The 11,235-nt window shown below is 39.9% G+C and overlaps 1 long non-coding RNA gene across 1 annotated transcript; it reads left to right on the top strand.

Moving 5' to 3' along the window:
- Positions 1–1,465: 1,465 nt before the first annotated feature.
- Positions 1,466–9,780, top strand: LOC148119987 (uncharacterized). Its single transcript, XR_015734768.1, has 3 exons — positions 1,466–1,552; positions 8,045–8,313; positions 9,468–9,780. It is a non-coding gene; the product is annotated as an uncharacterized LOC148119987 (long non-coding RNA).
- Positions 9,781–11,235: the final 1,455 nt, after the last annotated feature.

Here is an 11,235-nt window from a genome sequence, read left to right on the forward strand (position 1 = left end):
TGTCCGTTTGTAAACAAAAAGGTTTCATTTAGAAGAGAGGGTCTGCATACATATGTGAGAAGAAGGTAGGCATGAGAAATCAAAAAGAAGCGATACAAATGCCACTCAGCTAGAGGTACGGAATTTACACGTGGTTCTCTTGTATCTTCAGTTCTGGGGGTAGAATCACCTTTCTGTAACCATGGCTTAGGTCATGAACTAAGGATGAAGATGGGTTGGTGTGGTGCATGAGAGCCTAGGTTCTTGAGGACGACTGCCTATGTTGGTATCTCCTATCAGCTACAACCTGCCTGTGTGACATGGAGCAATTGCTCATCTCCTTGGGATCCAGTCACCTTACTTTTTAAAACTGAGGGTATCAAAAATTCTACCTCGTAGGTGACAGTGGAGATTTCATTAGCCATCTTGTAATAACACAATGCAGAGGAAACAATTGACAATGTCAATAATCAGCAGTCTGGGCTGACACGGTGGTATTGTGGCACTACTGTAATCCAAGCTCTCAGGAGGCAGAGGCAGGAGAATTGCTACATAGAAAGATCCTGTCTCTAAAGACTGAGACAATACACACACACACACACACACACACACACACACTCATGCACACACACTCCATTCAATACTACATGTCCTGCTATCCTTCCCATTAACCTTCATTGTCAGATTCATTTGCCTGGTGCTTCTAGAGACACATGGTTTGAAATTAAACTTAGCACACGACATTTCCATTGGAAATTCCAAATGGATTATCATTCTACCGCCTTTTCAAAACATTCCTTGGTTTTATATATCTTTCTGGAAGGCATAAAACATCAGGTCAAAGTGTACAAATGCTGAGAAGACCAAACTGGTAGGTCTAAAGAAATGCCTGGGTCTATCAAGATAGAGATCATAATAGCTGCTTTAGGTTATTGTAAGTCTCATCAATAGAGATGATTTTTTTTTCCTTTAACTACTACACAGAGCCTAGAAAACTAATCAGACTAGAAGTTATATGACTAAGTATTCTGGGCCCCTGGGCAGGGGAAAACCTTTGTAAATATTGAAAGAGGGTCTGAGGATATGGCTCAGGGGTAGAGTACTTGCCTATCATGCACCACAAAATTCTGGTTTCAATTTCTAGCACTGTAAAAAAAGGTGCACGAGTGTGGGAGGGGGTGGGGAAGGGGATATTCATTTAAAGATATGTAACTCATGCTTCATAAGATGCACATAAATCGGAGTTTAGATGATGCCAACTTGGGAATGAATTTTAGCAAAAATCGAATTATGTTTTATTATTTAAATTGTTCAACGATTTTAAAAGAACAGATGTGGTAGAGGAGCGGTTTAAGAGTGCACGCAAGATGTTAGGCAAACATGTGAAAATAGCGTCTTGTGTATTCTGGGCCACACCTACATTCTTTGTGTATGTCCACATAGGAAGCGGTTAGACTGGAGGCAGGCAATCCCCTTACGACCTTATCAAAAATAGAAGCCAATAGCTGTAGTGACTCACTTGTTTCCTTCTGCTCGCAGCCCTTATCTCGGGCTACAGATTGCGTTACAGTTGGTAAGTAATTGTACATTTTTTTTGTGAAGCACCTTGAAATGTTTTGGCATGATAATGAGCTGGCTGCATTTTAGAATTCCCGAACAAAGCTGAGTTTGTGACAGGGCCCTCGTAAATGTGACACTTCGTAGTATTGTGAGAATCCAGAGTCACTCAAAACGAAAGAGTAAAGATCAGATCTGTGTATTTGATAAATAAGAAACTTTCCTAGAGCAAAACCTGTTTGTGTGATCCTTTTCTTCACGTCTCACGTTCTGTCTTGTAAAGTCTACGTCATTTTGTGCTGAAAGACCTGACGATTTTCTCCTTTACTGTCCCCCCCACTTCAGTTTTTCTTTGCATATTGTATAATTGAGTAGCTGAAAACAATGTATGATGTTAGCTGGGGTGAGGATCCAGCTGAGATTAGCCAAGACACAACCGATTTGATTACTAATACACACAGCTGCCCCAAATCAAGGTTGTGTTCTTTAGCATCCCCAGCAGCTGAGGAGGGCCCAATAGCTCAGTTCTGGATAATCGGATCTGAGTGGCATTAGGTAATATACCTCTGAATTGTTGTGTGAGAGGAATAAAGTCCTGTTATCTTCGTGTCCTACCATCAACTGTGTCTCATCCAATAAAGGGAAAATGGGATGGGTAATAAGGTTAATTCATCCTCATTAGGTGCACACAAAAATAAAGAACCAGGAGAGGCATTTGTCAACACTTCAGTGTGTAATTTGCGTGGCTGTTCTGAGCCTTTGATAGCATGGCTAATTTCAGTAGAAATATATATATATATACATATATATATACTTATTTATTATTATTATTATTTGAGTTGGAGTCTCATTGTGTAACTTTGGCTGGACATACACATGCACATATCACACACACACACACACACACACACACAGCCACATATATGGATATGTGCCACCTAATTGCTGTTTCTCAATCTATGAGGGAAAATGGAACCCGGATCCAAACCATGCCAAAAGAAATTTGTGCTCTAAGGAATTTTTTAAAGAGGAATGAAGAGACACTAACATTGATAGAGAGAAAAAATATAACAAAAAATTAATTTGAATACTGAGTGTGGAGGTGCATGCCTTTAGTCCCAGCACTTGGGAGGCAGAGGTGGGTGGGTAGATCTCTGTGAGTTCCAGTACAGCCTGGTCTACATAGTGAGTTCCAGGACAGCCATGGCTATATAGTGAGACCCTGTCTTGTAAAACCAAAAACAAATGAAAAAATAATTTGGATTATTTTATAAAGAGAATATATATCTGACTTTTGCACACTAGCTTCTTCAATTGTTTCTGGTAAATAGAGTTATGAGCCCCTAAATATTGCATCTATTTGAAATGATCCAGGCATTTTCTATGAAAAATAACACCTTTTATTATTTTTATATTTCCTCTATGGAACAGTCTTTGAAAAAATGCATTTATATTCATATATAAGTAATTCTTAGGTAAACTAAATATTGCTTATAATTTTACCTTTGTCAAAACTTAAATAGCGAAGTAAATATATATTTAATCATATCAAAGCAGACAGTTCATGCTATAATTTTTAAACCATTTTATAGGTATATGTAAGATAAAAGTTCTTCATTTCAAAGTCTAAATTTTTTTGGAGTATCAGACAAGATTGTTTATAATTTTGGTTTTTAAAAATAAAATTTAAAGGGCTATCAACAACAAAACAGGTTCATTTCATTGGCCACCATAATAAGGGCTGGAAACCATAACAGTCATTATGCAAATAATTAGGCCCGGAGTGCAAATGATTCTTTTAATTTAATTTTATTTTTTTCAAAAAATACATTTTCTCACTTAATATATTTGCATTGCTGTCACCCCTCTTCCAAATTCTCCCAGATCCTCCTTACTTCCTATCCACCCAAAACCATACTCTTTCTTTTCTCTCATTAGAAAACAAACAGGCATAAAAAATGCAATAAAATAAAAACAGACTGGAATAGGACAAAACAAACAAACAAACAGAAAAAAAGAGAAAAGGAAAAAGCAAAAGAAAACATGCAGAGTAGAGACACATTCATATCCACAGAAACCCGTAAAAGCACAACACCAGAAACCATACTATAATGCGAACAACCTGTTAGGGGGAAAACGTTCAGACAAAGCATTATGAGACAATGAACCCCCAACAACAACACCGAGTTCCTTGTGTGTTGGCCGTCTACTGCTGGGCATGGGGTCTGTCCTTAGGAGTAATTTGGATACCCAGGGAGACTCGATTGGAGAAAAGTAAGTTTTCATTTGCAAATGGTTATCAACTGGAGCTAGGTTCTGGGCTAGGGATGTGTGTTTGTGTCTACTTCCCGTGTCAGCACCGGGGCTCATCTGTTTTAGGCCCAGGCGGGCCTTGCGCATGCTCCTTTAGCGCTGACGTGTCTAGAAGATCTTGTGTCCTTGTGGTTCTCCATCCCCTCTGGCTTTTAAAATCTTTCCACTTCTTCTGCAGTATTCTCTTACCCCTGAGGAGAGGGATTTGATGGAGATGTCCTATTTTGGACTGAGTGTTCCACTCACTTTTTGCACACTGTCCCATTGTGAGTTTCTGGACGTGTTCCCATCCTCTGCGGGAGGAAGCTTCTCTGGTGATGACTGAGCAAGATGCTGATCCGATTCTCAGGCCAGGAAAAAGGAACCCCCCCGCAAAAAGAGAAGCAGCGGGGCCCCGATCGTGCAATCTTTGACTTGGTCACTTCCTTTCTCTAGGTGAATAAAGTGTGGCCCTGGGGAACTTCTGCCTTAAACCTTTGCAATAACACAAAACTGATCCTAAATTTTCTGCTCGTTCTTGAGAAAGCATTTTCCCTTTTGTTTGTGTGTGCTACAAGATGTGTGTGTTTGTTCATACGTGTTCACACGCATGTGAATGCCAGAGGTTATGTTAGGTGTCATCCTCTAGCATACTCCATATTAATTTTTGAGACACAGTCTCTCGCTGAACCTAGAGCTCCTTGGTCTGGCTAGGCTAGTTGGCCTGCAGGCCCCCAGGATCCTCCCACCCCTGACTCCCCCATTCTAGGATTTCAGATGTATATTGTTATGGTACCTTTCACACGGGTGCTGGGAATCTGAACTCAGGTGCTCATGTTTGGTCAGCAAATACTTTCTAGTTTGAGCCACTTCCTCGGCTCCTAGAGCAACCATTTCTTTCGAATGTAACGTATATGCAACAAAGTTCCAGCCCTGGCCAGCATACTACAGTCGGACTAGTACGTTTCCTGTTTCTCTTCTCTGTTCTCTGATTATATCCTGCTAACACTGAACAGAATAAAACTGAACAGAAGAATGGAATAAGATAACACCACCCAAGCAATTCTTTCAACATTTTAGTGCTCAATTATTTTCTTAGATTTATTTGTTTTAATGTTATATGTGTGGGTGCTTTACCCGCCTGTGTGTCTGGGCATCACCTGAGACTCTGGTTCCTGTTGAGGCAAGAAGAGGGCATTGGATCCTCTCGAACTGCAGTTATAGATGGTTGTGAGCTGAGAATGTGGGTGCTGACCAACCCTACAAATACCCAGGCCCAGAACCAGGGTTATGTGTTGGCCCACCCCAACATCCACCCCATCTATGATCTGCTGTAGTGTGTGAAGGGACCACTGATCCTGCAGACCCAAAACTGCAGGATTTTCACAACATAGGGTAACAGCAGGATAATCAAGAGGAGTCCTAGTGAAGGCCTGGCATCAACAGTGTAGCAGAAACCAGAGGCCTCGAACCAGACTCTTGGCAACGCATACTTGTAAGTAAAGATGTATGGATAAGAGGATTTCCTGTGTGTTACATCACAGCTTCCACGATGAGACTGATTTTTTCCCTTTTCCTTCTTTTATTTCTTTTTATTATTTTAGATTTTATTTTATTTTTCTTTTATTGGAAGGGGGAGGTTGCAAGGGCAGAGGGTAGATTTGAAGGGCTGGGGAAATGAATGGGATGGAAATGCCTGATGGGAAAGACACAAAGAATTAATAAAAAGCAGGAAAAAAGTTGCAACTGTGAATCATCTCTTTGAAGTGGGTATTTGGGTTGAGTATAATTATTTCATACTTGATGAGAATTTAAATATAGAACCAGTAATTATAGCCCATAGTTACACATGGAATATGTTGAGTGATGAATAAGTCTGCAAATCATTACTAAATTAATATTTTTTTCTGTGTGTTTGTTTTGCAAACTCTTTCAATTTACCAACGCCTAAGCGTTTGAAGACAACTTTGACATTGTAAGAATGTCAACTTTGCTCAGTCCGTAAGATACAGTAGAAATTAACCCAATACATATAGTCCTATATCTCACTATAGAGCAAAATACAGACATCAGCACTTCCTGTAGCCCATTGTGTGCCTTCTCAGAAAACCCATTCCTCTTTTTCATTATTTTTTTTTTTGAGTTAGGATTTTGCTCTGCATCCCAAACTGGCCTCAACCTCACAACCCTCCTGTCTCAGACTCCCAAACACTGGAATTACAGGCTTTCACCATCACACCTAGCTTTACTGCTTTTCTCAGTCTGACTACTAAGTCTTTTTTAAAAAAATTTATTTAATTTTAAGCATATTGGTGTGACGGTGTTAGATTCCTGATCCAAACTGAGTTTCAGACAGTTGTGAGCTGCCATGTGGGTTCTGGGAGTGTTTGAACCCGGGTCCTCTGGAAAGGCAGCCAGTGCTCTTAACCATTGAGCCATCTCTCCAGCCCCAACTACTAAGTCTTTGCAATCGCACAATACTCCCATCACCCCTGACTCCACCAAGACACTCCCTCTACCTCTGTCTCCCATAGTCATGATGCGTCTCACTGTGAACTTTTGATATCAGCTGCCACACAGACACTGAAGCATCTCAAGGGAGCAGACTGCCTCTCATTTCTTTTGGTTGGTTTTAGGATTGAGCATTCATCCTTTATCTGTGGCTAATGCTCGTATTTATATCATGTAGTTAGCATTAGTCTCATTTACACCAGTTTCAAATTCTTACACATTTCATCCAAATTATGTCATCCATTTACGGTGGTTTCTACTTGACCTTCAAAAATGAAAGTCGTTACCAAATGTGTAAGAAATGTTAGTGATTCAATGAGTTTGCCTCAGGACGTTCATTACCACTGTCCTGAATTCTCAGCTGATTTATGCTGATTTTACAGTTCTACAGAGAAAAAAAATGCCCAATTATTTAGATGCTAGGCAGTTTCATCAGCTGCTAAATGAATACAGATAATGAAAGGAAGAGATGTAAGTTAAGGAAACCTGATTAATATGCATAAGGCAAGTGCTTCCAACTGAATGCCAACAGCTGCCTTCATTATTCCAATGAGAGTCATCAGAACGTAGGATCAGAGTTGCTTGACGTTGGCTGACTGATTTGGACATCGGGGACAGGTAAACCGTAGCTGAGCAAAGGCTGCATATGGCTAATAACTGCAGGCACTGGGAGCCATGCTTAGCTTAATGTTATAAGCTGGAAAATGATGAAGTAAGGGAAGATGGTTAGGGAGAGGGGAGAGGGCGAGAATTGGGGATGGCTTGGGGGAATGGGAGGGGGGAGGGAGGAAGGATGGTTATGGGAGCAGGGAAGTTTATATCGCAACTAAGAGAGCCATTCTAGGGTTTGCAGGAGACTTGATTCTGGAGGGGTTCCCAGTAAAAATTAACTAACTAACTAAATAAATAAAAAGAAAAATAAAAAAGAAAATGAATACTCTCAAACAAAATCTTCACGATATTGAGAACTGTAACAAGAAAATAGAGCTAGGTTAGCAGGAACCCCAGTGTGCTGACAGGCAGTGTTAACACACATGCTTGACCTCACTCTGATGATCAGGTTTTCTTTCTAGAGTTCCCAGCTAAAACCTATAGGTTTCCAATGTTATACTTTACAGGAGGCACTCTGAGTTAGAAACATTGTCAGGATTGAGTCATCAGCTTTGAAAGAAAAAAAAATCAAGTTTTTAGATTGTTTGTACACAATACTGAACATGTTCGTATAGGAGATAATTCAAAATATTGAAAGATTAGTATTAAATAACTCAATTCCTGGGCTTGTGTTATGTGATCATTCCGTCAGCACCTATATTGCATTTAATTGCAAGGAAAATTGTTTTTCTTAAGCCATAGTACATCTATATTCAGCTAGTGAATGCTAATTAGTTAATAAGTTGTCGCTGAATTCTTGTCATTATTTAGGACTACGGTGCTAAATGCTCATTCTGTCTGGTGGGTGGGTTTTCTCCCGTAGAACCCAAGAAATCTTACAGACAACAGACAGATTTCTCCCGCCTTTGGGAATGTGTCATTGGTAAGCTAAGCGCTGAAATGCCTTGCTTCTACTGAATTATTCATATCTCTGTCACCCAACTAACAATTCTGTCTTCACTTTAGGAGAATAATTCATTTTTATGTCACATGAAGGATTCATAATAAGACATTCATGTAATAAATCTGAGATATTGTCTTATTTTGTTTTTAGGAACCTCTGCAATACACAGATCCAATGACAAAGCATCAGTGTTTCCAACTACCTTAGTCAGCTATGCTGGCGATGTATACCTGTAAACCTAGCACTTGGGAAGTGGAGGCAGGAGGTTGCTCCGTTCCAGGCCAGCCTTGGCTGCGCAGAAAGACCCTGTCTTAAAGAACGAGAAGCCCCAACCTAAACCCCTTCGTTGGATTGCCCACATACGGGAGCTGTAAACAAAGCTGTGACCGCTAGATTTTGCCCTGCTCAGCCTCTTTCAGGTGACTGGTGTCACTTTCTAGCTTTTCTAAAGCTCATTACACTCAGCCGCCACCTCGTTGCCATTCCAGCACTATCAAACACTTCCTACCTTGAGCTTTCTCTGGTCTGGGCCTCTGTCTCACAAATTTACAGATCTCTTTTTCTGTCATGTGTTCCTTGACAAGAGAAATCTGTTCAAGGACAGAGAAGATCTGTGCACCAAATCCTCTCAAGGTCAAATGTGTTCCTCAAAGGGTGATGGGGACCGGGAAGACGGCTCCAGCAGTACAGTGTTGAGGACCTAAGTCTGGAGATCCAGCATCTACATAAAACTCCGGGAGCAGTGACGCATACCTGTAATACCAATGTGGGGGTGGAGACACAGCAGGCTCGCTGGGGGCTCCTGGCCACACAGTCTAGCCCACCCATCAGGTTCCAGCTACAGTAAGAGAGGCATTGTCTCAAAAGAACTAAGGTGGAAAAGGAGGAAGATATTCAACATCAATTTCCGACCACCATACGTTCGTGCTTACATGTATATGCTTACCCGCCCCACACACATATACACAGATGTATACACATTCATATCACGCACACAAAGCATTATAAAAGATGGACTATGTCTAGATCCAGACCAAATTAAGAAAGACAAACTAGTTTCAATTAGGAATATGAATCGAAGACTATGAAAAATCAAGAATATGAAAAAAGATGCAGAGTGTTCTGTTGGGCAGTAAAGAAACCAATGTAATCAAAGCAAAGCAAAAAAAGGCTTTATTTTAATCAGGATAAAGGTATAAAACATTAACTGCCTCAATTGGGTCATTTAAATTGGTTTGTAAGCTGCATAGACTTGAAAATAAAAAGAGGCAGAATCCAGTTGTTTTTTTTAAATATGAGGAATGTTTCTTCTTTTATTCCTTCTTTTTTTTTCTGCATTAGGTTGTTTATGCCTTGGGGGGAGGAGGAGACAGATAGATTGATTCAAGTTGCAAAAGAGTTTCAGGCCAGCCTGGGCTACAGAATGAGAACCTGTTTCAGGAAACAAAAAAATGTAGAAACTTTTATTAGCGTATAGTGTACATGAATTTTAGCAATTTCATACATGCATGGAAAGTACTCTAATCATATATATCTTCATTATCTTCTCTTATTTTTTTCTCCCCTTCCTTAGATCCATGGCTTTTTGTGAGACAGAATTTGGTTACGCAGCCCGGATCCACCATGAAATCACCGTCCTTCTGCCTCAGCCTCTTGAATACTTGGATCGCTGGCAGGAATGCAACACATGCCCAGCTTCTCATTCCCTCTCTGTCATAGTTTACGGAGCAGCAAGAAAAGTGCAAACATTTTTTTCTTTTCATGTATCATTAGACGAATCCACATTTTCCTCCATCTGATTTTGTTTAGAGTCAGGTTGGATTTTTTTTTTTTTTTGGATTTGGATACGGTACTATGAAGGCATTATTAAAATATGTGAAATCTTATTCTTTTGTAATACGATTCCCGGCTTAAAATATGTCATTATGGCTGGCTTATCTGCTATTTTAAAACCATCTTGATGCTTAAATATTCTAGCTGCTAAATGAGACAAATGTCTGCAGAGTCTCAGAACAGTTGTACAAAAATAGAACTTAGGCAAGAATGTGTCTGTGGTACCCATACGCAATCACCATAACAACCGGTGTGAATGGATACGGGACTGCTCTCTAATGTGTAAGGAAGCACAAAGCTTTCATTGTTTAAAAAAACTGGATTGACTCTGAGATTGGAGCTTAGAGTTCTAAAATTGAAAAGCTATCTTCTCTTTCATTCTTCCCGCCCCCGTCCCTCGCCCCTCCCCAGACAAAGTCCAACTATGGCAAGCTAGAACTTATATTTCTCCTGTCTGATTGTTGGCATTATAGTATGCACTACCATGCCCAGTTTACAAGGGGAACTCTTTCAGTCTACCAAAGAAATGGTAATACAAAAATATTGTATGCCAGAAACCCTGTCTTGAAAAAAAAACAAAAATGTTGTAAACCAAAGGATGCACATTTAGTGTTTTCTTTATATCAGCTCAATATAATTGACATGATGAAATTAATTTATTTACTATAAATGCATGTGATGGATGTTAAGAATTAAAAACCAATTATAAATGAATTGGTGAAGACAGGAGGAGATTTACAAGATTTGTGGGGAGCTGATGGCAGTACAAAGCCAAAGAGGGACAGTTATTTGGCATCATTGAGTTCTCAGGTTTTTATTCTCTTAAGCAACCACCACAGAAAACCAATAAAACACTCCCACCTAATTTTATAAGAAAAAAAGTGAAAAATGTTTCTAAAGGTTTCCTGATACAAGACCGCTTTTAGTCGAACTTCGTTCAGAGACTTGCTTTACACCATTGTTTTGTTTTTGTCCCCCCCCACCTTGTGTTTTATAAGAATACTCTTGAAGCTGGGAGGTGGGGGCACACACCTTTTATCCCAGCACTCAGGAGGCAGAAGAAGGTTGATCTCTGAGTTCGAGGCCAGCCTGGTCTACAGAGTGAGTTCCAGCACAGCCAAGGATACACCTTGGCTCAGAAAAAAAAAATACTCTTGAGATGTATAATCTATTTTATCACTTTCAGAGAACTATGTTGTATTGCTGTTAAGGATATGATAAATCATAAAATGATATATAAAGATCCAGAAATGGTTTTGTGTATGCCAAAAGGTATCAAAAGAAGGAAATCAAAGGAGGAAACGGATCTTGTAGTAAAACTAATTTGAGGGTGTGAAAAGGGGGTGAGGTTGGGAAACTTATAGACTGAAGAGAAAATAATGTAGTATCTGTGAAATAAACAATTCAGTGGAACAAGAGAGAATGAAGGGCCATGAGAGGACTGATGGTTGCAAAATTGGAGTGTGGCAGCTTTGAGGTGAAGATCAGCAATGCATGGACAGAGATAA

This window comes from Myodes glareolus, chromosome 13, assembly GCF_982192425.1.
Source record: "Myodes glareolus chromosome 13, mMyoGla1.1, whole genome shotgun sequence".
Lineage (NCBI taxonomy): Eukaryota > Metazoa > Chordata > Mammalia > Rodentia > Cricetidae > Myodes > Myodes glareolus.